At 42.6% G+C, this 22,881-nt stretch overlaps 1 protein-coding gene across 2 annotated transcripts in view; it reads left to right on the forward strand.

The window, feature by feature from the left end:
- The window catches only part of DNAJC17 (DnaJ heat shock protein family (Hsp40) member C17), a 42,612-nt gene that overhangs the window by 3,119 nt on the left and 16,612 nt on the right, over positions 1-22,881 (forward strand). The window lies entirely within an intron of this gene.

Below are 22,881 nucleotides of genomic sequence, written 5' to 3' on the forward strand. Positions count from 1 at the left end.
CGGAGCACAGGCCAAGAAGAAAGGGTATAAGAAGATAAACCTTGAAAAGTAGGTTAGGGAAGTTCCCATTGTGGTGCAGTGAAATGAATCTGACTAGTATCCATGAGGATTCAGGTTTGATCCCTGGCCTGGCTCAGTGGGTTAAGGATCCAGCATTGCCGTCAGCTGTGGCTCAGATCCTGCATTGCTGTGGCTGTGGAGTAGGCCAGCAGCTGCAGCTCCAATTTGACCCCTGGCCTGGGAATTTCCATGTCATGGGTGCAGCCCTAAAAAGCAAAAAAAAAAAAAAAAAAAAAGTAGGTTAGGGCCTCTGGGTACACTGATTAGCTCCGTGGTAACACATGCTTTTTGGTAGAGAGCAAAGGATTTAGGGTCTGGAATCCTCTCTTCTTGTTTCAGTGCTTGTCATAGTCTCTAGAGGCACTGGCGGACCAAAAAATATTTAAAGTATATGCAAAGAAGGCCTCCTAAACTTTGATTTTCTGGTCTAGGAGTTCTTATTTTGGGTCCAAAGAAAGATGCCAAGAACTAAGTAAATTTGTGTATTTATTTTGGAGGAGTAGAGGTAATTCTTATCCAAAAAAAGTTATCTAGGTCAACCTTCTGTGTAACTGATGGTGAAACTGAAACTCAGAGCAGGTGGTAGATGACAAAATGGGAACTAGAATCAGATCCCCTGATGCCCAGCCCAGGTTGATCCCCTTCCACTGTGTCCCTCTGGCTGTACAGCTAGTGGTGGTGGGCACCAACACCAAATTCACCTCTCATTCAGACCACTTCTCTGAATCCCCAGTCTGTGTATCCATCTGCCTCTCCATTTGGATGCTTCACAGGAGTCTAAATCTTACTACATCCAAAATGAAATTCTTAATCTTCTCTCTCCGTACTTGCTCCTTCCTTGAACTTCTCCTTCTCAGTAATTGGCACCACCATCCATCCACTTGAGAAGAAACCTGGAGTCATTCTTTTTCTTTCTGGTTTTTTTTTTTTTTTTTTTTTTGGCTTTTTGGGCCGCACCCTAAGCATATGGAATTTCCCAGGCTAGGAGTCTAATTGGAGCTACAGCTGATGGCCACAGCCACAGCAACGCCAGAATCCAAGCCATGTCTGCAACCTACACCGCAGCTCACAGCAATGCCTGATCCTTAACCCACTGCTCAAGGTCAGGGATTGAACATGCGTCTTCATGGATACTAGTTGGGTTTGTTTATGCTGAACCATGACAGGAACTCCTGGAGTCATTCTTCTTTTTTTTTTTTTTCTTTTTAGGGCCGAACCCAAGGCATATGGAGGTTCCCAGGCTGGGGATCTAATCCAGGCTACAGCTACCAGCCTACGCCACAGGAACGCCTGAGCCACGTCTGCGACTTACACTACAGCTCACAGCAATGCCAGATCCTTAACCCACTAAGCAAGGCCAGGGATTGAACTTGCAACCTCATGATTCCTAGTTGGATTCATTTCCGCTGTGCCTCGATGGGAACTCCCTGGAGGCATTCTTTTTTTTTTTTTTTTTTATTGTCTTTTTGCCTCTTCTAGGGCCACTCCTGCGGCATATGGAGGTTCCCAGGCTAGGGGTCAAATTGGAGCCATAGCCGCCAGCCTATGCCAGAGCCACAGCAATGCGGGATCCGAGCCATGTCTGCGACCTACACCACAGCTCACGGCAACATCGGATCCTTAACCCACTGAGCAAGGCGAGGAATCGAACCCTCAACCTCATGGTTCCTAGTCAGATTCGTTAACCACTGAGCCAGGACGGGAACTCCCTGATTTATAATGTTCTATCAATTTCAGCTGCATAGCAAAGTGACCCAGCTATATATCTATATACATTCTTTTTTTTTTCATATTACCCTCCATTATGTTCTATCACAAGTGATCAGATATAGTTCCCTGGGCTATACATTTGTCATCCATTCCAGATGCATTTGTTTGCATCTACTAGCCCCAAACTCCCAGCCTCTGTCTCTGGGCACCACAAGTCTGTTCTCCATGTCCATAGTTTGTTTATTTTCTGTAGATAGGTTCATTTGTGCCATATATTAGATTCCAGATGTAAATTATATCAATGGGATTTGTCTTTCTCTTTCTGACTTACTTCAGTTAGTATGAGAGTCTTTAGTTCCACTCAATTATTTTCTTCTCCTTTATGGCTGAGTAGTATTCCATTGTGTGTGTGTGTATATATATATATATATATATATATATATATATATATATATATATATATACATATATATATACCACATCTTAATCTGTTCATCTGTTGTTTCCATCCTTTGGCTGTTGTGAATAGTGCTGCAGTGAACATAGGGGTTTGTGTATCTTTTTTAGTAAAAGCTTCGTCAGGATATATGCCTAGGAGTGGGATTGCTGGATCATATAATAGTTCTATATTTAGTTTTCTGAGGTACCTCCATACTGTTTTCCATTGTGGTTGTGCTAGCAGTCATTAGATTAATGCAAATTAAAACTGCAGAGATAGCACCTCAGGCCTATTAGGATGGCTATTATAAAAAAGCAAAAAACAAAACCAGAAACTTACTAGTATTGGTGAGGATGTGGAGAAATTAGAACCCTTGTACATTGCTTGTGGTGCAGCTGCTGTGGAAAACAGTATGGCTTTTCTTCAACAAATTAAATGTAGAATTATCATATCATCCAGCAATTTCAATTCTGGGTATATACCCCAAAGAAGTGAAAGTAGCAACAGATATTTTTACACCTAAGTCCATAATAGCATTATTCATGATAGTTAAAAGGTGGGATCAGGGAGCTCCTGTGTGGCACAGAGTGGGTTAAGGATCCAGCCTCGTTACTGGAGTGGCTCAGGTTGCTGCTGTGGTATGAGTTCTGTCCCTGGCCCTAGAACTTCTGTGTGCCATGGTCGTGGCCCAAAAAAAAAAAGATGGGAGCAACCCAAGTGGTCATAGACAAATGAACAAAATGAGCTATATACATACAATGGAATATTATTCAGCCTTAAAAAGGAAGGAGATTCTGGAACTCCCATTGTGGCTCAGTGGAAATGAATGCGACTAGTATCCATGAGGATGTGAATTTGATCCCTGGCCCCACTCAGTGGGTTAAGGATCTGGCATTGCCGCAGCCTTGGTTCACAGTTGTGGCTAGGATCTGATCCCTAGCCTGGGAGCTCCATATGCTACAGGGTGGCCAAAAAACCCCCCCCAAAAAACACAACGGTTAAAACAATCTTTTGTGTTAATGTGTATCTTTTGTTATATATTTTTACAATAGAAGCAAACAACTAACCAAACTAAACAAAATAAAAACAAGATCGTGTGTCATGGGAACTTGGAGTCAGCAAGTCCCAAAGGTAAACATTTGTGTTCCTCATCCAGCCCTAGAGGAGACAGGTAGGGCAAGGCCTTGTTTTCTTTTAGGAAAGCCTTGAGTTGAGGATCTGGGTTCGGTGTAGAAGTGCTCCTGGGGAGAGGATAACACCCCAGGAATTCAGTCTCCTGTTAGAATCTGAGGCAGTAAACCCTGGATTCCTATATGGTGATGCACGTGTGCCTGTGCAAGCACACGCACACACACACACACTCTCTCTCTCTCTCCTTTCCCTTTCTCTTTCTCCCTCCCTCTCCCACTCACCAGACAGGGCAGGGCCCCAGAGTCTACCAAGATTAAGAATAGATCATGGATTAATGCCATTTGTTGATCCTAAAAAGATTCTGAACTAACCTCAGGGATTTAGGGGACTGCAGTGGCCTTCCAATTCTTTTCCTGGTTTCTGTTCTTGCCTCCTCGAGCCTCTTCACACAGCAGCCAGTGAGCCCTTAGATTGTAAATCGATTGTGTCACCTCTGCTCCCACCTGCCCAGGTGGCATCTCTTCAGTCTTAGAATGCAGCCTGAAGGTCCTCTGGGGCCCTTGCCCTCATTGCCTCTCCTGCACATTCCCTGCCATTCTCCCCTTGCTGTCTGTGCTCCAGCCACACCAGTCCGCCTGTAATTCCTTTTTAAATTGTGGTAAAATATTTATAACATAAAAATTTCCATTTTTAACCCTTTTTTGAGTCTATAATTCAGTGGCATTAAGTACATTCACATTGTTATACAACCATCACTGCTGTCCATCTCCAGAACTTTCCCATCATCCCAAACTGAAGTTACATACCATTAAATATTAATTCCTCATTCCCTTCTTCCCTCAGCCCTGTTAACTACTATTCTACTTTTTTCTATGAACTTGACATTTTATGTACCTCATATAAATGAACATACAAATATATAATATTTGTCCTTTTGTGCCTGCCTTATCTCATTTAATGTAATGTTTTCAGGATTCATCAATTTTGTTGAATGTTAGAATTTCCTTCCTTTTGAAGGCTGAATAATATTCCATTGTATGTATATACACGGTTTGTTTATCCTTGTTTCCAAAATTTGGCCTCTGTCCCCTGGTGCCGAATAGAAACTCAGAGACAGTTTTGGGTGAAGGAGAAATGAATAGCTTTTATTGCTTTGCCAGGCAAAGGAGGTCACAGCAGGCTAATGCCCTAAAGACTGTGCCCTCTTTTGGGGAAGAATTGCAAGGAGTTTTATAGTCTAAGTGAAGAAAAACAGGGTTTCAGGAGCTCCCTTGTGGTGCAGCGGGTTAAGGATCCAGCGTCACTGCAGCATCTTGGACCCTGCTGTGGCTCAGGTCTGATCCCTGACCAGGGAATTTCCACATGCTGCAGGCATGGCCAAAAAAAAAAAACAAAAACAAAAACACAAAAAACAAAACAAGGGTTCCAGATAAGAATCAGGGTTGAGACAAACATGCATTCTTTCTCTCTGGGAAACTTAGTCATGAAAGCTGGTGTCAAGAGATCTCAGCATAATCCTGGTGGCGGTCCCCTGGGTTATGGCATCTTGACTTTTCCTGGAATGACAATACTTGCGAAAAGGGCGTATTTATCAGAGATTAGAACAAACTAGGAAAATTCCTAAAAAACATCATGTGCTTATAATCTTTAACCCACAGGCTGTTGTGCTCATGGCACCTCATCTTTAGTTTACAGGTGATTGTGTTTAGGGTGCAATCAGACTAGGGAGAAGCACTAGGAAGAGCTCCAAGCCATTCAGTTTTTTGGTTTGTTGGTTGATTTTGTTTTTTGTCTGTTTTTTTAGGGCTACACCCGCAGCATATGGAGGTTCCCACGCTAAGGGTCTAATCGGAGCTATAGCTTCCAGCCTATGCCACAGCCACAGCAACGCCAGACCCAAGCTGTGTCTGAGACCTACAGCAATGCTGGATCCATAACCCACTGATTGAGGCCAGGGATTGAACCCACAACCTCATGGTTCTTAGTCGGATTCGTTTATGCTGTGCCACTCTTAAAGACTCAAATTTTAAGTGTATTTATCAGGAAAACTGTGATAGGAACTCCTAAAGTCTCAAATTTTAGGTGTATTTATCAGGAAAACTACCATAGAGACTTAACATTGACCTTTTCAGGTTATATTTTATCATTGCTTTTAGGCAAGAGTCTAATTTACCTTTTTGCTAGCTAATACCTTTATATAAATCACAGAAACCTGTCAGATACCCTGGATCTAGAGGCCCCTCACCTCTCCCCACTCTTGTTATACTATAGAATGTGATACACCAATGTTGTTTCTTACAGATTTAAGAAGGGTGATTTTTTTGAGGACGGAGAAGGGCTTGAAGGAATGGCATGAAGATGTAGAAGGCAAAGTGTCTGGCATGACAAGGAACAGGGCATGGCCTAGGGTTTGTTGAGGACATGGCAGGAGATGAATCTGAAAAACTTGGTATCTCTGGGCCTCTAGGCCCTGGGGAGGTTGGACTTGACTCTGTGGGCATCTAGGGGCACTTTCTGGGTTTGAGGTGTGCCTGACTCAGTCCACTGTCTCTAGCGGGAGCCTTTCCCAAAGCTTCTTGCCTCCAGAGCAGGCACTGAGACTTTGAGGTTGGGCACTGAGCCTGGTTTCACTTGATGGCATGACAGTCATGTGTTCATTCATCAAGGGCCTGACCAACACTGGGTGGGACCAGGAGCCAGGCCTCCAGGTCCTCTCAGTCTCTCTCTGATAGTTAACTCATTCCTGGGTTTGGCTGTCAGGCTGGGGCTCTGGATTTCTGAAGTTACTTGGCTGCCTGTTAGGTCAAAAGGAATGATTCATTTGTGTTTGTAAGCTGTAAGCTATTCATTAGCATTCAAGATAATACCTCACATTTATATGACACCACAGTGCTTTCACATAAATTAGCTCATTTGATGTGATCTTCAAAACAAGCCTGTGAGATATGCAAGGACTATTAGCTCCAATTTATAGATGAGAAGACTGAGGCTGAAAGGGTTTAATTGATTTGCCCAGCATAAGGTGGCTAGTAAATGCAGAGCACCTGCCCAAACCTGTATTTTCTACTCTTCTTTCAGAGCTGTTTCCATGACCCACACCTCAGGAGCAATTAGGGCAACAGGAGACAGGTCTGCAGGCCCCAGAGAGCCTCACATTCCCATCAGTGATACAGATAGAGCTTTGACTCCGTGCATGAAGTTGCACGACCTGGGCGAACCCGAAGGGTATTAAGCTGACCTGGACAGCTTGAGGAAGTGTGTTTAAATTTCCGTGAAAAATGCCGCAGTGGAGTTTTCATTTCAGCTAAGGTAGAATTCAAAATATTCTGTTTGTGTAGCTGCTTTCCCTATTTTTTGCTGTTCCTGAGCACTGTTAAATTTAGTTATTTTTCTTTAAACCTACTCACTAGTTTTTACTAATATGAATTTGTTTATAAAGGGCACCAGTGCATTAAGGGGAAAAAAATACATATATATGATGTAGGAAGTACCAGGGCCCAGAGAGAGAGAGAGAGTTCTGCACTCTCAGCAGAGAATGGCTTCGGGTATAGGGACCCAGGTCTCCAGAGCTTGAGAGTGACAGCAGGCAGTGGGGAGAGGTGATGGGCTTCGAGACCCAGGGTATCTGAGGGGTGGGATCTCCAACCTGAAAGAAGGCAGGCAAGGACTTTGAAGTCTGAGTGTGATGCAAGTCTGCTCAGGGTAAGGGTGGGAGAGAGAGGCAGACCCAGAAAGCAGGAAGCATCTGAGGCGGCGGCGGCGGCGGGGGGTGGCAGGCTGTAGACCGGGCTCTAGGTGGGTAGCTGGTTTGGGGAAGTGGGTCGAGAGGAGGACAGGGCAGGAGTTAAGGCCCAAGAAGGGATACTGGGAGGGCTAAAGGGGGACCTAGAGGCCAGAGCCCAAGGAATGGGAGGACCTGAATAGTGACCTCAGGGATGGGCTTGGGGTCCAGATCCCAAAGGGCGCATAAGGGAAGTACAAGGGGAGAAGCAGCCCAGGCACCATGCGTGGTCCCAGTTGGTCTAGGCTATGCAGGTCTCTGTCTCGAATCTGGGCCATGGGCCATGGTTACCCGACTACAAGAGATGTTGGTGTAAGATCTGGGTTCCCCCAGAGTCATCTTGGTACCACCAGCAGGCCCGCGTTTAGGAATGTTGAGCTGAGGGTGCTGGTCTCGGGGGTGGCTGGCATCCTGCCTGCTCACAGTTTCTGCAGGAATTTGGGGATTTCTCTGTAGTGCTGTTGCAGTGTGGACCACAAGCTGTAGGGAACGAAAGTGGCCAATCTTTTAGGTAGAGGGGACTTCCAGGTAAGTGCTTAGAGCTCTGTGGATTACTTCCTGCCTATGACATCAGGCAGTCACATAACCTCTGGCATTGTGGCTAGTACAGGGGTGGGGAGCTGTATGCCTCCCCAGGCTTGGGGAGAAATTACTGCCCAGACCTAGATTACTGACTGTTCTCAGTCCTGGAACTGGGCCTGTAATGGCTTCCTAGCTGATTCACCAGCATGGTTTGTTCATTTAGTAACTGTTGTCGCATAGAGTTGCCTCCTTGTGTGTCCTCCATATCTGGAAGTACAGAGGCACACAATAAATATTGTCTGACCGATGAGTCTGGCTTTTGAGAACTGGACTTAATTACTTGCACCACTTACCTGGCTCCAAGTTTTGTTATAGGAAAGGATAGCAGTCTTTTAAAAAATAATGATTGCTTCTTTGTAGGGCACCTTTCTTTTAGGTTAATGATGGCTATTATTTATTAGACTGCTCAGTACCTGGCTTTTTTGTGTGAGTCAGGGTTCATTCCTCTCAAGAGGTAAAGCTGGAGGCAGGTGGATTTTCAGAGACTCTTGCTGGGTGCTTGGCACCAAGCCCAAGGGAGATGGTGGGAGACCCAAGTCCAAGCTCCTCTCCCTGCTTTGGGCTCAGGTTGCTGCCAGTGGACGAACGAGTGATGGAGCCCCCAGGAAGGGCTGGGTGGGTGGCTGTTAATTCATGACTTATTCTTTCTCTCTGTGATGTGGGCTTAGGGGGATAGCATTTAGTTCCCACTTCTCTTATCAGTCTGCAATAGTGATTTCTCCCCTTTTCCAGACTTAGTTTCTCAAGAGGAAGTGTAAGCAGATAGAAGGGTAAATTACGAAATAGCATGGGAAGGTCTCCCAGGGTCGGGACAGCACCCATTGCCTTCAGCTCCTCAATAGGCCTCAAGTTATGAACGTAGTTAAGGCTTCCTAATTTGAGAACAAGTGAGTGTTTGCCCCTTTCATTCAGTAGATATTTATTGTGTGCCCAAGTACTGGGTGCTGTCCAGTGTTCTGGGCCCTAGGGATAAGCAAAGCCCCCGTCCCCTAAAGCACATTCCTTTTATTTGTAAGAACCTCCATAATATCCTATAGCTGTATGGTCTCATTTGAAGTACAGTTATAACCAATTTATCTGTTTTTCCAGATTATACCAGAATAAAAATAGATAATAAGCACTTCCAGAGACACTCTGGCATCTGGCATGGTCTAGTAGAGGCTGACTAGGGAAGAGACAGAAAAACTATAAAAAGAGGGAGTTCCCTGGTGGCTCAGTGGGTTAAGGATCCGGCATTGTCACTGCTGCTGCTCGAGTACCTGCTATGGCTTGGGGTCAGTCCCTGGCCTGGAAACTTTTGCCTGTTGCAGGTACAGCAAAAAAAAAAGAAAAAAAAAAGGAAAACAGTAAGAGGTAGAATTTAAGATGATCACCACCTAAGGAAGCATTGGAAAAGCCTCACCCTGCCCTCAGTAGCATCTGAACATGTTGTGCTCTTCAATAGTTTATTGTCTGAATGATGACCCTGCAATACGGAAGTCAGATAAAACTCAAGTAGTGTCCTAGGATGGAGAAGGGGAGAGGGTAGCCAGTAACATTTTAGAAAGACCACACTTCTGCAAATTGGAGTTTATAAAGTCCCCATGGAGATTATGATCATCTGAGATCTCTGTCATTCTGAGGCTGGGCCTGGTCCTCTGAAAAACCATTGTCTGGGCAAGGGGTTTTGGGTGGGTGACCCCTCAACTGTCACATGGCTCCTTTTTGTGAAGTCTCAGGAAATGCAGATGAATGTTTCCAAGTGCTGGGGGACTGAGGATTTAGGAAAGATCTATAGGTAAAGGAGGAAAGTTGCCAGAGTCAAGACAAGCTAGTAGTAGCCTTTGGCACCTTCTGGTGGCTGCTGCAACCCTGCCTAGGTGTCCCAGCACCTGCAGACTCGGTGTCATAGAGGAGCTGCCCCTCCCCCCCATGCCTGGGATTAGATGGTCCTTTCTCCTATATCATTACACATAGAGTCCTTCTATTTCTTGTTCTTCAGACAGTTCCTCTTCCTTCCCAATTTATCATAGTTAGGAAAAATATTGTTGCATCTTTTTGCCCTGAACCCACCTCCTGAGCTGCTAAAAAGGTGGAATTATTTCGTAATAAACAATATTGACACGGAAGCTTTTCAAGGGCCTGCTGTAGAATTGTGTTTACATGATGAGAATTCTTCTGGCACTAGTCAATCCAGGAAGTCTGGGCAAAGCTGGGAATCCTGTTTGTAACACAAAACACCAAACTCCAGGCCAATTGGTTCAAAGTCAAAACTGGCCTTCCATGATAAAAGCCAGCAATGGGTCCTGCCCAGGGCAGGTTTAGCAGCTAAAGATAGTCATAACTAGTTAATCAGGACAGACACACTTGACCGGTAGTCTCAGGCCTGCTGGGTTTTGGCTCACAGTCAGTTTAGATGCTCTACCTACTCGTGCCCTCAGCAGTTTGAATGAGAGTAGTTCAGAGCCCCTGGAGGCTAACCAAGGATAGAATTTGGAACTGCCCTCAGCAGACTCAAAATCAGCTTGTCTACCTCAAGATTTCATACTGGGCTGACCTGGGCACTCTGTAGACCTGTGCTCTTCCCTGGAGTTCTTGTCATGTTGGCATCATCCTGAACTGGTGTCACATTTTACCTCCCTCCCAGGAGTGGATAAGTGAGAGGTTTGGGCCTTATATTGTGCCTGGTTTTTGTCAGGGACTTCACATGGATTATTTTCTTTAATCCTCTCAACGGCCCTCCTTGTAGGGGATACTTCCTGCATTTTGTAGTTGAAGAATCTAAAACTGAATGAGATTCAATAATTTGCCCAAAGTCATGCTAGTAATATGCAGAAGATTCACAATTTGAAAACACATCTGTTCTACTCCAGAACCTTCTTTCTTTCAGTGAACCACGTTACCTCCTAGTTTAGAATAGTTGAAAGAAGCTAAACAACCCTGTTTGTTTTGGGGTTTTTTTTGAAATATAATTAACATATAACATTATATTAGTTTGAGGATACAACATAATGATTCAATATAGTAATATATTGTGAAATGATTACCGCAATAAGACTAACATCCAGCACTACACATAGTTACTTTTTTTTTCTTGTCATAAGAACTTTTAAAATGTACTCACTTAGTAACCTTCAAATATACCATACAATATTAACTATAGTCACCATGCTGTACATTACTTATTTATTAACATGACTTAGTGGAGTTCCTGCCATGGCGCAGTGGTTAACGAGCCCGACTAATATCCATGAGGAAGCTGCACTCAGTGGGTTTTAGGATCTGGCGTTGCCGTGAGCTGTGGTGTAGGTTGCAGACACGGCTCGGATCTGGCGTTGCTGTAGCTCTGGTGTAGGCCAGCAGCTACAGCTCCAATTAAACCCCTAGCCTGGGATCCTTCATATGCCTCAGGTGTGGCCCTAAGAAGACAAAAAAAAACTCACCATGACTTACTTATTTTATAACTGGAAGTTGGTACATTTTGATCCCCTTCACCCATTTTGCCCACCATTATCCCCTACTGCCTGTCTGCCTGCCTGCCTCTAGCAACTACCAATTTGTTCTCTGTATCTGTGAGTTTGTTTCTTAATTTGTTTGTTTTTTAGATTCCCCACATAAGTGAGATCATGTGGCATTTGTGTTTCTCTGTCTGACTCATTTCGCTTAGCATAATGCTCTCAAGGTCCATCCATATTGTCACAAATGGAAAGAGCTCCTTTTTTATTGCTGAATGATATTCCATTGACTATATTATCTGTGTGTGTGTAAAATCTCACATATTGATCCATTCATCCATCAGTAGACACTTAAGTTGTTTCCATATCTTGGCTATTGTAAATAATGCTTCAGTGAACTTGGTGCATGTATCTTTTCAAGTTAGTGTTTTCATTTCTTTTGGATAAATTCACAAAAGTGGAATTGCTAGATCTTATGGTAGTTCTATTTTTAATTTCTTTTGTTTTGTTTTGTTGCACCCAAGGCATATGGAAGTTCCTGGGCCAGGGGTGGAACTCACGCCACAACATAACCCAAGCTGTTGCAGTGACAATGCCGGATCCTTAACTCATTGCCCTACAAGAGAACTCCTGTTTTTAATTTTTTTTGTTTTTTTGTCTTTTGTCTTTTTGTTGTTGTTGTTGTTGCTATTTCTTGGGCTGCTCCTGCGGCATATGGAGGTTCCCAGGCTAGGGGTCGAATCGGAGCTGTAGCCACCGGTCTACGCCAGAGCCACAGCAACGCGGGATCCGAGCCGCGTCTGCAACCTACACCACAGCTCACGGCAACGCCAGATTGTTAACCCACTGAGCAAGGGCAGGGACCGAACCCGCAACCTCATGGTTCCTAGTCGGATTCGTTAACCACTGCGCCACGAAGGGAACTCCTGTTTTTAATTTTTTGAGGACCCTTCATGCTGTTTTTCATAGTGGCTGCCCCAACTTATGTTCTCAACAATAGAGGATATGGGTTTCCTTTTCTCCACATCCTCTCCAACACTTATTTCTTATTTTTTTTTTTATAATAACCATTCTAACAGGTGTAAGGTAATGTATTGTGGTTTTGATTTGCATTTGCCTAATAGTGATATTGAACACCTTTTCATGTACCTGTGTGCAATCCGTATACCTTCTTTGGGAAAATGTCTTTTCAGATCCTCTACCATTTATTAATCATATTGGTTTGTTGTTGTTTGTGATTTTGGGGGTATTTATTTTATTTATTTGCTGTGGAATTGTATAGTTTCTTTATGTATTTAGATATTAACCCCTTATTGGATATATGATTTGCAAATATTTTCTCCCTCATTCCATAGGTTGCCTTTTAATTTTGTTGATAATTTCCTTTGCTGTGCAGAAGCTTTTTAGTTTGATGAAGTCCCACTTGTTTATTTTTGCTTTTGTTGCTTTTGCTGTCAAATCCAAAAGATCATTGCCAAGACTGATGTTAAGGAGCTTACTCTGTATGTTTTCTTCTAGGAGTTTTATGATTTCAGGCCTTGCATTCAAATCTTTAATCCACTTTAATTTTTGTACATGATGTAAGATAATGGTCCAGTTTCATTCTTTTTCATATGGCTGTCCAGTTTCCCTAACACCGTTTACTGAAGAGACTGTCCTTTCCCCATTGTAATATCTTGGCTCCTTTGCTATAAATTAATTAACTGTGTATGTGTGGGTTTATTTCTGGGCCCTCTGTTCTGTTCCATTGATGTTTATATCTGTTTTTATACCCATGTGTATCCTTTTTATACAGTTTGATCACTGTAACTTTGTAATACAGTTTGAAATCAGGAGTTTGACAGTTATATCTTTGTTCTCCTTTTTTTTTTTTTTTTTTTTTGTCTTTTTGCCATTTCTTGGGCCGCTCCCACGGCGTATGGAGGTTCCCAGGCTAGGGGTCGAATTGGAGCTGTAGCTGCCAGCCTACGCCAGAACCACAGCAACGCGGGATCCGAGCTGTATCTGCGACCTACACCACAGCTCACAGCAACGCCGGATCGTTAACCCACTGAGCAAGGGCAGGATTCGAACCAGCAACCTCATGGTTCCTAGTCGGATTCGTTAACCACCGCGCCACGACAGGAACTCCTATCTTTGTTCTTCTTTCTCTTGATTGCTTTGCCTACTTGTCTTTTGTGGTTCCATACAAATTTTAGGATTGTGTTTTCTATTTTGGTGAAAATGCCATTGGAATTTTGATAGGAATTGCATTGAATCCATAGATTGCTTTGGGCAGTAAAGACATGTTAACAGGAGTTCCAATCGTGACTCAGTGGTTAATGAATCCGACTAGGAACCATGAGGTGGCGGGTTCAATCCCTGGCCCCGCTCAGTGGGTTAAGGATCCAGCATTGCCGTGAGCTGTGGTGTAGGCTTGGATCCTGTGTTGCTGTGGCTGGACAGCTCCGATTAGACCTCTAACATGGGACCCTCCATATGCCATGGGTGCAGCCCTAAAAAAGACAAAAAAAAAAAGAAAGAAAGACATGTTAACAATATTGATTCTTCCAAACCATGAGCATGGGATATCTTTCCTTTTTTTCTTTTTTCTTTTTAGGGCCACACCCACAGCACATGGAGGTTTCCAGGCTAGGGGTCTAATCGGAGCTACAGCTGCCGGCCTTTGCCACAGCCACAGCAACTCGGGATCCAAGCCGTATCTGCAACCTACACCACCAGCTCACAGCAACACCAGATCCTTAACTCACTGATCAAGGCCAGGGATTGAACCTGCAACCTCATGGTTCCTAGTCAGGTTTATTTCCGCTGTGCCACGATGGGAATTCCCATCTATATCTTCCTTTAGGTCTGTTAATATTTGCTTTATATATTTAGGGTCTCCTGTGTTGGCTACATAGATACTTACACATGTTATTTCCTGTTGGTGAGTTGACTCCTTTATCTTAAATAGATCTTTTTTGTTTTGTTTCTTTATTTTTATCCATTCATCCACTCTAACTTTGAGAATTTAGTTCTGTTTGTTTTTTGGGGTGTTTTGTTTTGTTTTGTTTGTCTCTTGTTGAGCCGCTCCTGCAGCATACAGAGGTTCCCAGGCTAGGGGTCTAATCGGAGCTGTAGTCACCGGCCTATGCCAGAGCCACAGCAACATAGGATCTGAGCTGCATCTGCAACCCACACCACAGCTCACAGCAATGCCGAATCCTTAACCCACTGAGCAAGACCAGGGATGGAACCTGCAACCTCATGGTTCCTAGTTGGATTCGTTAACCACTGCGCCACGACAGGAACTCCCCTGTTTGTTTGTTTAACAGTTTTTTCTTGATCTGAAAAGTAATACAAGCTCACTGTAAAAAGTAAATGTCAACTATGACCCTCTCCTTCAGGGATATTTTAATATTTTCGTCTGGTGAGGACAAACTCCGTTCTTGGCCTTCTCTGATGCCACCTTGGCAAAAAGTTTGGGATGCTTTGTTACAGTTGGCGAGGGTGGAAGTGTAGACTCCCAGTTCGGCCTTTGATGGCATGGGTGGGCCAGGAGCCACACTGTTTTCTTTGATAGAAAAAACTCTTATAGAAAATCTATCTTTGGGGAGTTCCCGTCGTGGCGCAGTGGTTAACGAATCCGACTAGGAACCATGAGGTTGCGGGTTCAATCCCTGCCCTTGCTCAGTGGGTTAACAATCTGGCGTTGCCGTGAGCTGTGGTGTAGGTTGCAGACGCGGCTCGGATCCCGCGTTGCTGTGCTCTGGCGTAGGCCAGTGGCTGCAGCTCCGATTCGACCCCTAGCCTGGGAACCTCCATGTGCCACTGGAGCGGCCCAAAGAAATAGCAAAAAAAAAAAAAAAAAAAAAAAGACAAAAAAAAAAAAAAAGAAAAAGAAAATCTATCTTTGGCCAGAGGAGAACAGTTATTGTCTGAAATAATGATTGCATCGTTTTTCATTGAATGGATTTTCAGTATCATAATTAATGCCTCATTATGTCACAGTTTCCTCGGTTGTAAAATGAGGATAATAACAATTTCTATCCCATTGGGCTGTGTTAAGAGTTAAATAAGTTATTCTGTGTAAAGCACTTCAAACAGAGCTTTCTACAGGGAAAGCATTGTAGGTCTGAGTGCTACCTACTGTTTTTGTTGTTTTGAAATGTAAATGATTTCTGACTTTCTCTTTTATATATTGTTAGAAATGTACTGCAGAGTTTATAAATACTGTATAAATTTCTTTTTTTCTTTTTTTCTTTTTTTGGTCTGTCTTTTTGTCTTTTCTAGGGCTGCACCCGCAGCATATGGTAGTTCCCAGACTGGGAGTCCAGTCGGAGCTGTAGCCGCCAGCCTGTACCAGAGCCACAGCAATGAGGGATCCGAGCAACGTCTGCAACCTACACCACAGCTCACAGCAATGCTGGATCCTTAACCCACTGAGTGAGGCCAGGGATCGAACCTGCAACCTTATGGTTCCTAGTTGGATTCATGGTTCCTAGTTGGAGCCATGACAGAAACTCTCTACTGTATAAATTTCTAAGTATTTCTTTAGAACAGGCTCTTACAAGAGGGCTTGATGGATCAAAGGGTCTGTACTTTTTAAAATTTCTTGAAATATACTGCCAGATTGCTTTCTAGAATCATTGTGGCCATTTACATATTCACCACAAAGCCACCAATATAAAATACCATCCTTTTTTCCTTTGTTGTCAGTTGATAGAAAGAAGCTTACTTTTTGTGTGTGAGGCTGAGCATTTTTCATGTTATTAACCATTTATATTTTATGAATTGTCCTTTCATGTTATTTCTTTTTTCTTATAGTTGTCTTTTTCTTGTTTGTTTTTTTTTCTGTGTGATTTCTTTGTAAAGACTATTTGTCTGTCATCTTTCATGCAGATACATGTTTTCATTTCCCTGTCTTAATTTTGTCTGTGATTTTTTACTTGGATAAATTAATTTTTATTTTAATTTTTATTTTTTGCTTTTTCAGGGCTGCACCTACAGCATACGGAGGTTTCCAGGCTAGGAGTCTAATTAGAGCTACAGCTGCCGACCTACACCACAGCCACAACCACATAGGATCCATGCTGCATCTGTGACCTACACCACAGCTCACGGCAATGCGGGATCCTTAACCCACTGAGTGAGGGCAGGGATCAAACCTGCAACTTCATGGTTACTAGTCAGATTCATTTCTGCTGAGCCACAACAGGAACTCCTAAAGATTTTTTCATTATAAATCCACTCATTTTGTATAAGTATGCGTGTATATGTGTGTGTGTGTGTGTGTGTGTGTGTGTGGGGGCAAGCGCGCACGCGCCCATGCATGTGCATGAGTGATTTCTTCCCTTTTAATGCTTAGGAATTTCTTTCCTGTCCTAAAAGCAGATAAATGGTCCCATCATTTTCATTTTCATTCTTTGAGTTCTTTTAGTTTCTTTTCTTTTCTGTTTGGCTGCTCCTGCGACATATAGAAATTCCCAGGCCTGGGGTCAAACTTGAGCCATAGCAGTGACAATGCCTGATCTTGAACCTGCTGAGCTTCTTGGGAACTTCTCCTAGTTTCATTTTTTTGTATTTAGGTTTTTTTTTTTTTTAATCTATTTGGAATTATTTTGATATTGGTTTGACATGAAGATCTAACTTCTTTTCGCTCAGTGTAATGAATTTTAGTAATACTTTTTATCATACATTGAACTTTAACATTTATTACTGTTTGTTTCTTGGCCTTGCTTATATATTCCATTAATCTTGCCTTTTACTTTACATTAAATTTTCATTAGCTGACAGAGAACTTTGAGGTTCAGGTTCTTTAGGGCTTTAAGACCCTAAAAGCTTCCTCATTCATGCATCCTGGTTCATTCTCTGGCCCTGCTCACACACACCGTGGGGCTTTCTCGTCTAATTGTTCTACCCTCCGATTTATGAATCACACATACCTTATGAATCATGTTAACTTTCTTATATTTTCAGTATCATACATGAGTTAACTTTATCATTCTTTAATCTTTTTTCCTCTTCTCAGCCCCAGTTTGCATTTCTTTGCCTATAGGTATGCTTTTATTCCCTATCATTTCTTCATTCCAAGTTTGTGCTTTAAAACTTGGTGGTATGAATTTATTTTTTTCCTGGTTTTCTTCCATTGCTTTTCTTTGGCTGAAGAGTTTATTTTGGTTTGGTTTGGTTTTGTCTGTTTTGGGCCACACCCACAGCATATGGAAGTTTCCAGGCTAGGGGTAGAATCAGAGCTGCACCTGCTGGCCTGTGACACAACCACAGCAATGTGGAATCTGAACCGTGTCTGTGACCTACACCACGGCTCACGGCCTGTGCCACATCCTTAACCCACTGAGTGAGGCTGGGAATAGAACCCATGTCCTCAGGGTTACTAGTCAGGTTCATTACTGCTGAACCACAATGGGAACTCTTGAAGTCCTTTTTTTTTTCATTAGCTGACTATCTTTTGACAAAAACTGTATTTTTATTCCCATGTTTTATTGCAATCATGTCTTTCCTTTTTCATGTCTTTTTATGTTCTCAGTACCTTTTCCTAATTAAAGAAAACATATTTCTCCTCTAAGCTGGTCTGGGCCTTAAAGAGAAGTCAGACTCTTCCACACTCTTTGTCTTGCATTGCCCTTTCTGGCTCTGGTTGGAGAACTGTTACTCACCTTTCAGATCCAACTCAGATACTGCTTCCTCTGTGAGGCCTTCAGGGCTAAAATTAGCCACTCTTTTTTCTGTTTTTCCATTCTTAAGGACTTCTCTACAGGCATCTCACAACCGCAATGTGATTCATTGTTTGCAACCGCCATCCTCCTTACTAAGCAGTGTCCTTCTTTTTCAGTGTCAGGGAAATTCCTGTTTTTTCTCTGTATCCACAGCTCTAGCTCAGCCCCTCCATTCCTATATGCCATCAGTGGCCCCAGTAGGTGGGGTAGATTCCATGCTGTACAGAAGGTCTCTCAGAGAGCTCCCCTCCTACCTTTAGACCTCTCTCCCTAAGAATGAATGCCAGCCTGAAGTTCCCAGTATGGCATGGTGGGTTAATAATCTGGCTTGTCTCTTTCGGCATCAATTGGATCCCTAGCCCAGTGCAGTAGCTTAAGCATTTGGCATTGCTGTAGCCGAGGTGTAGGTCACAGCCCCAGCTCAGATTCAATCCCTGCCCTGGGAACTTCCATATGTCATGGGGGCCGCAGAAAAAAACAAACAAACAAACGAATACCAATCTGGCTCTGACTTTCTTGTTTTACCTCTCTTGCTGCTAAGGTCTAGCCAGCGCATCAGACTGGTAACGTTTGTTTTTTTTTTGTTTTTTTTTTTTTTAGGGCTGCACCTGCGGCATATGTAAGTTCCCAGGCTAGAGGTCAAATCAGAGCCACAGCATGAAGGATCTGAGCCACATCTGTGACCTACACCACAAGCCATGGCAAAGCTGGATCCCCAACCCACTGAGTGAGGCCAGGGATCAAATCTACATCCTCATGGATGCTAGTCAGATTTGTTTCTGCTGCGCCATGACAGGAATTCTTTTTTTTTTTTTAACTCAATGAATTTTGTTACATTTATAGTTGTACAATAATCATCACAACAACCCAATTTTATAGCATTTCTATCCCAAACCCCCAGCCCGGAAATTCCCCCCACCCCCCAACCTGTCTCTTTTGGAAACGATAAGTTTTTCAAAGTCAGAGTCAGTATCTGTTCTGCAAAGAAGTTCATCGTATCCTTTTTAAATTTTTATTTATTTATTTATTTATTTATTTGTCTTTTGTCTTTTTAGGCCCCCACCCACGGCATATGGAGGTTCCCAGGCTAGGGTTCTAATCAGAGCTGTTGTTGCCTGCCTACGCCACAGCCACAGCAATGCCAGATCCAAGCCATGTCTGCAAGCTACACCACAGCTCATGGCAATGCGGGAACCTTAACTCACTGAGCAAGGCTAGGGATCGAACTCACAACCGCACAGTTCCTAGTTGGATTCGTTTCTGCTGCGCCAAGACGGGAACTCCTGTATCCTTTCTTTAGAGTCCACATACGAGTGATAGCATATGATGTTGTTGTCTTACTGTCTGACTAACTTCACTCAGCATGATAATTTCTAGGTCCATCCATGTTGCTGCAAATGCTGTTAGTTCTTTACTTTTAATAGCTGAGTAATACTCCACTGTATATATGTACCACATCTTCTTGATCCACTCCTCTGTCGATGGACATTTAGGTTGTTTCCCTGTCTTGGCTATTGCATATAATGCTGCAATGAACATTGGAGTACATGTATCTTTTCAAGTCATGGTTTTCTCTGTATAGATGCCCAGGAGTGGGATTGCTGGATCAAATGGTAGTTCTATTTTTAGCTTTCTGAGGAATCTCCAACTGTTTTCCACAGTGGTTGCACCAATTTACGTTCCCACCAATAGTGTACTAGGGTTCCTTTTTCTCCACACCCTCTCCAGCACTTATAGTTTGTAGACTTTTTGATGACGGCCATTCTGTCTGGTGTGAGGTGGTACCTCATAGTGATTTTGATGTGCATTTCTCTAATAATGAGTGATGTTGAACATCTTTTCATGTGTTTTTTGGCCATCCGTGTGTCATCTTTGGAGAATTGTCTATTTAGATCTTCTGCCAGGTTTTTGGATGGGGTTGGTTGGTTGTTTGTTTTGTTTGTTTGTTTTGGTATTGAGCTACAGAAGGTGTGTATAAATTTTGGAAATTAATCTCTTATCATTTGCTTCATTTGCAAATATTTTTCCTCCCATTCTGTGGGTTGTCTTTTTGTTTTGTTTAAGGTTTCCTTTGCTGTGCAGAAACTTTTAAGTTTAATTCAGTCCCATTTGTTTATTTTTGTTTTTATTGTCATTACTGTGGGAGGTGGATCTGAGAAGATAGTGCTGTGGTTTATGTCTGAGAATGTTTGGCCTATGTTTTCCTCTTAAGAGTTTTATGGTATCTGGTCTTATCTTTAGGTCCTTAATCTGCTTTAAGTTTACTTTTTCATATAGTCTTAGGAAGTGTTCTAAGTTCATTCTTTACATGTGGCTGTTCTGTTTTCCCAGCACCACTTATTGAAGGGGCTGTCTTTACTCCATTGTGTATTCTTGCCTCCTGTGTCATAGATTAGCTGACTCTAGATGGGTGGGTTTAATTCTGGGCTTTCTCTCCTGCTCCACTGATCTATATTTCTGTTTTTGTGCCAGAATCATATGGTTTTGATGACTATAGCTTTGTAGTGTAGTCTGAGGCCAGGGAGCCTGATTCCTTCAGCTCCATTTTTCTTTCTCAGGATGGCTTTGCTGTTCTGGGTCTTTTGTACTTCTAAACAAACTTTAAAATATTTTGTTCTTAGTTCTATGAAAAATCTCCTTGGCAATTTGATAGGGATTGCATTGAATCTGTATATCACCTTGTGTAGAATAATCATTTTGACAATATTCGGTCTTCCAATACAAGAACATGGCATTTATTTCCATCTGTTTGTGTCATCTTTGATTTCTTTCATTGTTATCTTATAGTTTTCAGAGTATAGGTCTTTTGTCTCTTTGGGTAGGTTTATTCCTGGGTGTTTTATTCTTTTTGATACAGTGGTAAATGGGATTGTTTCCCTAATTTCTCTTTCTGATCCTTCATTGTTAGCATATAGAAATGCAGTATATTTCTATGTATTAATTAATTTATTTTTTTTTGGCTTTTGTCTTTTGAGGGCTGCACCCGTGGCATATGGAGGTTCCCAGGCTAGGGGTCTAATGGGAGCTGTTGCTGCTGGTCTACACCAAAGCCACAGCAATGCCAGATCTGAGCCACATCTGTGACCTACACCATAGCTCATGGCAACAGTGGATCCTTAACCCACTGAGTGAGGCCAGGGATCGGACCCAAACCCCATGGTTCCTAGTTGGAATCGTTTCCACTGCACCATGACAGGAACTCCTATTAATTTTATATCCTGCAACTTTATCAAATTCATTGATGATCTCTAACAGTTTTCTGGTGGTGTCTTTAGGATTTTCTCAGTGTAGTATCATGTCATCTGCAAAGAGTGATAGTTTTACTTCTTCCTTTCCAATTTGGATTCCTTTATTTCTTTTTCTTCTCTGATTGCTGTGGCTAGGATTTCCAAAACTATGTTGAATAGTAGTGGCAAGAGCAGACATCCTTGTCTTCATGTTCCTGATCTTAGTGGGAATTCTTTCAGCTTTTCACCATTGAGAATGATGTTATCTGTGGGTTTGTCATCTATGGCCTGTCATCTGCAAAGAGTGATAGTTTTACTTCTTCCTTTCCAATTTGGATTCCTTTTATTTCTTTTTCTTCTCTGATTGCTGTGGCTAGGATTTCCAAAACTATGTTGAATAGTAGTGGCAAGAGCAGACATCCTTGTCTTCATGTTCCTGATCTTAGTGGGAATTCTTTCAGCTTTTCACCATTGAGAATGATGTTATCTGTGGGTTTGTCATCTATGGCCTTTATTATGTTGAGATAGTTTCCCTCTATGCCCACTTTCTGGAGGGTTTTTCTCAGAAATGGGTGTTGGATTTTATCAAAAGCTTTTTCTGCATCTACTGAGACAATCATATGGTTTTTATTCTTTAGTTTGTTAATGTGGTGGACCACACTGACTGATAGGCAAATATTGAAAAATCCTTGCATCCCTGGGATAAATCCCACTTGATCATGGTGTACAATCCTTTTGCATTGTTGGATTCAATTTGCTAGTATTTTGTTGGCGATTTTTGCATCTATGTTCATCATAATATTGGCGTGTAATTTTCTTTTCTCTTTTTGTGGTGTCTTTGTCTGGTATTGGTATCAGGGTGATGGTGGCCTCATAGAATGAGTTTGGGAGTGTTCCTTCCTCTGCAATTTTTTGGAATAGTTTCAGAAGCATAGGTGCTAATGCCTCTCTAAATGTTTGATAGAGTTCACCTGTGAAGCCATCTGGTCCTGGACTTTGGTTTGTTGAACGTTTGTATTCACAGTTTCAATTTCAGTACTTGTGATTGATTAGTCCATTCATCTTTTCTATTTTGTCTTGGTTTAGTCTTGGAAAATTGTAGTTTCTAAGAATTTGTCCATTTCTTCTAGGTTCCATTTTATTGCCGTTGATTGTAATAGTCTCTTATGATCCTTTGTATTTCTGTAATGTCTGTTGTAACTTCTTTTTCATTTCTAATTTTATTTTATTTTATTTTATTTTATTTTATTTTATTTTTTTTTTTTGCTATTTCTTTGGGCCGCTCCTGCGGCATATGGAGGTTCCCAGGCTAGGGGTCTAATCAGAGCCGTAGCCACCAGCCGACACCAGAGCCACAGCAACACGGGATCCGAGCCGAGTCTGCAACCTACACCGCAGCTCATGGCAACGCCGGATTGTTAACCCACTGAGCAAGGGCAGGGACCGAACCCGCAACCTCATGGTTCCTAGTCGGATTCGTTAACCACTGCGCCACGACGGGAACTCCTTATTTTATTTTTAAATAACTGGGGCATCATTCTCTCATTTTATTTTATTATTATTATTATTATTGCTTTTTAGAATCACACCCATGGCATATGGAAGTTCCCAGGCTAGGGTTTGAGATCAGAGCTACAGCTGCTGGCCACAGCCATAGCCACAGCAACACAGGATTCCTGACCCACTGAATGCAACCAGGAATTGAATCTGCGTCCACATGGATACTAATCGGATTCCTTTCTGCTGCACCACAGCAAGAACTCCTCATTTCTAATTTTATTGAGTTGAGTCCTCTCCCTTT

The sequence above is a fragment of the Sus scrofa genome, chromosome 1 (genome assembly GCF_054392235.1).
Source record: "Sus scrofa isolate SSC_HxYL_T2T_F1_AM1 chromosome 1, Sscrofa_HxYL_maternal_Yorkshire_Landrace_v2.0, whole genome shotgun sequence".
In the NCBI taxonomy this organism is placed as follows: domain Eukaryota; kingdom Metazoa; phylum Chordata; class Mammalia; order Artiodactyla; family Suidae; genus Sus; species Sus scrofa.